Raw genomic sequence first — 4217 nt, forward strand, 5'->3', positions numbered from 1 at the left:
GGCGACTTCTGCAAAAATCGTCTTCTGGAGCATGGAGATTAAGATCAATCATATCAGTATAAGTTGCTTGTGGCCACTTGTTCGATTGCTGCCACATGATCGGTCCTATATTCAGAACCGTTGATGAAATGAGACCGTTTGTGACCCCCTAAAGCTTTCCCTGACTTGAACATCCTGAAACGAATCAGGCATTTATGCCCTTTGTTCTTTTTCGGTCGCTCAAATTTAGTCTTTTGATTGAGTGCGTATTCGACCTCTGAGCTGTTTCCACCTGTGACAAACGCGTTATTCATTTTGTGAGATGGTCTATGTCCTCCAAGCCCTTGAAAAGAACTAAAAGTTCTGTTGCAGTTCAAACATTCATATTTGTTTCTCTTCTTATACGAATCATCATCTCGACACGAACTAATTCTTTTCTTTAAAGAACTATCATACCCGAATTCCCCAAACAAGTTTTGTCGAATTTCTTGTTTTTCCTCATATGACAAGTCTCTGCAGTTGAAACCCTTAACCGAAATATCTGATTCCACTTTCTTGATTCCATTCCTACATAACCAAGAATTCGAATTCTCAAACACGAAACTATCAACATCATTCTTCGCCAAATTCCATTCCTTTCGACTGTTTTTCATCTCAACCGAAGACAGTTTGGCCTCCAATTCACCCGAGGTGTTGTCCGATGATTCGACAACCGAATTAACGCCACCACAGTTCGAACTATCCTTAGATAACATCATCAACCACATTGCTACATCTTCTTGTTCAAACTCATCAATTTCGGAAACCGATGAAGGTCCATAATTGTAATTGCTATTATTACTATCAGTATTGGTTAAAGACAAAGAAGATGGTATAGTTACTACCTTTTAATGTTTTTTTTGTACTTTGCATACAGAAATCGCCATTTGGAATGGCTTTTTGTAAGAACTTTTCAGCTTTTGTGCAGAATTCGCCATTATGAATGGCAATATAACCAGAATTCGCCATTATGAATGGCTTTTTTAGGACTTTTCAGCTTTTGGTTCAGCTTTAACAGAACATGTTGTAAGAACTTTTAAAATTCCGCCATTAACAACGACATAAGGTGCATAAGTCGCCATTCTCAAAGGATTTTGTACCTGGGCCAATGATTTAATCCAAACACATTCCTTGATTTAGACTGACAAGGCTACAACCCACAACAAAATCGCCATTCACACTGGAGTTTGCATTATTTGTGAAATATTTTTTAGAGTGGCATTAGTTGTGATTAAGTTTCTAAAGATGGCAGCATTTTGGTAAAAAAAAACTCTGAAATCTCCTCATCGACGTATGCATACCGTGTGGCAATGCATATGTCGCTCGTATATTTTTCTTTTTGATGCATAGCATTTATGGATATGTATGCTACACATACAACTTTTTTTATGTAGAATTATCACTTTTTCACATCTTTGTGATTCTATGCAGATTCTAATTCATCACTTTCATTACATATATCATTGTGATTCCAATGCATCATTTGATCACATACACACCTTGTGATTCAATAACCTCAAGTTTGAGGTGTCAATAAACTCATCAATTGAGTTTTATAAATATCATGCTTAGTTCAAACACAATTCAACTTGAAACCTCCAAATTAGATCAATTTAGGTTAGATTCCCCGAAAGCATATATATAGGAATTTCATGAGTTTGACCATACAATTATGATTAGTTGGTTCAATCCGAGGTTGTACAATGTATTGCATGTTGGACTAGTGAATATGTAGTCATTCCGGTTAACTTGCCTGACGGTCTGGAAAATATTGTTTTTAAAAGCATGCATGAGGTTCTTTTGGCACCAACATGACAAATATAATTTATTAACATAATCAAATGATATGCCTTGACTAAATAGATTAAAGTTCACTATCAGATACGAAGTAAGATATCAAGTTTTAACACTTCACTTTATAATTATATTAAGAGATATCTGGTCCTATGACAATCGATACTAAGACAATGAGCAGTTGGTCGTGTTTGGATGGATTAATCTAGATAATAACATTTGTTAGTCGATTACTACAAAATTAGTTTGTTTGGGCGGTAAAAACACAGTTTATGGGCAGTTTCTGGACTGTCTGACGTTAGTCGAGACTTAAAAACAAGTGAACATTATGGGACTATTTTTAAGGTTGATGTATGATTCATGAATGTATAAAACCATGTGTACTCGTCCGTGATCCGGCGCTATCCACCACCACAACGCCCTATAGTGGCAGGGTACACCGCCCCGGGGAGCTATGGGCTAAAAATATGCCCCCACCACAACGCTAGTTATAATTTAAAAAAATCACAAGAACGTGATTGTAATTCAATGAAAGACGAATTACGTAGCTTTGGGAACAAGACAAGTAAAAATCAAACTCGAAGGACCCAAATGCAAGTTAGTGATTTAAAACACCAAAGGGAAGAAACCCTATAGGACAAAAATAAATCCCAAGGGTGTGCACGGTGGTAGCCGGTTGCGCTTCACCCTCACGTGGTGAGGATGGGCTGAGCTGGCATGTGGTCGGGACGTGTTTGGGCTCGAGATCGGCCGTCCTGTGATGTTGAGTAGTACCAAGGAGCCCTCGGCCTTGAGAACAATGCTAAGTCGGTCTAGATCGAGTTTGGCAGTAGGGAGTTGTGCGGGATCGGGTCATGGGATGAGTGTTTTGTATGCATGGGGCTTCGGTTCGGGAGTCCGAATTTTGAACGATTCGTAGACGATCCGAGTGGGGATTTATTTAGTTTAGTGTTTTGATGATGATTGATTTTAGATGCATAATCCGATGCGGATATAATTGGATTCATGATGCGATCAAGGTGTATGCGAGGGTTTGGGTATTGCAAAGACAACCTTGCATGGGGTGGGTGGGGTCATGCACGGCTACGCACAAGTACGCGTTAACGAACACTAGGCGTCTCAATGAGAGTTCTCATGAGTTTCTAATTGATTTGGGATATATACCTAGACACGTAGTAACCATGTTTAAATGACGACAGGTTAGTATTCGTATACATGTTGCGAGATGGTTAGCATTGTGGAAGAAGAGCTTTACGTTATGTGAGTTATAATCCCCTTTTATGTGTTTTTTAAGGCTAGCATATATGTGTTTCATGTGTTGACATTTGTTTACAGATTTTCATGAAATGATGAGTTTTATGAATGTATTGTTTACTAAATGATTTCCAATGAGCCAACATTCTTTTTCAAAGAGTTAAGTGAATCAGGAGAGTAGAGTTATGGGATTAGTCTTGAATGGGTATTGTTTATAATGGGATGTGCACTCATGTGTATGAGAAAACGAGACTAACGCATGGTACGAACTGCTACTACGGGTTATGTTCAGTCATATATGTATAGGTTTGGGCAGGGCTTTAATTGCAGAAAGTACAATGGTTATTTCCTGCCTAGATGATGAAAGGTTAAAAACTTCGTATTGAGTCATTAATCTAGTGTTACTAAGGACGAGGTGAATACTTGGGGGTGTAATATGTTGATGGGAACGTGTTAGATTGTTAGTGATATCTGCAGCGGATTTACAGGGAACATCATTGAACTCCATGAATGAATTTTGATTTTGTGCGATAACAGTTGAAATATATATATAGAACATAAGAGAACTGGATATGGATATATTACAATATCTTGGTGTCCTCCATTGTTGCAGTAGGGATTACATTTATACTTATGCGAAGACGACGGTTGGTGTCGGTTGAGAAATTGGCGGGAATAACTGTCACACCTAACCGGTGCCACTGTTTAACCGCTGTTATTCCCCCTGTTTCAATCATCATCCTCATATTTACATTAATAACACTTATCTAAAGAAAATAATCATAATACAGTACATACATAATAATAATTAAGTTTATAATGCTAATATACTCCCCTAAAATTAATTAGGATTTGGCGGATCTACTGAGTACACTTTGACTAGCTTCATCCATTGCCTTTGCCGCTTGTTTGAAATCAAAACGTCTCCTCTTCTGCAATTTCTTCATTCCATGCATGTCACTACCTGTAAATAGAGCAAAGTGTGTGTTTGTTGATTCTTCATCCACTGGTGCATCACCATCGCTTCTGCATCTTTCTTGAGTGGCAGTGGAAGGTCCTTCATCATTCCTTGTTGCATCCTTTGCTATGGCTTTCTTTTGTACAGACTTGAACTTGTAATAATATACCAACACATCTAGATACATGGCAAA

The sequence above is a fragment of the Helianthus annuus genome, chromosome 9 (assembly GCF_002127325.2).
Source record: "Helianthus annuus cultivar XRQ/B chromosome 9, HanXRQr2.0-SUNRISE, whole genome shotgun sequence".
Taxonomy (NCBI): Eukaryota; Viridiplantae; Streptophyta; class Magnoliopsida; order Asterales; family Asteraceae; genus Helianthus; species Helianthus annuus.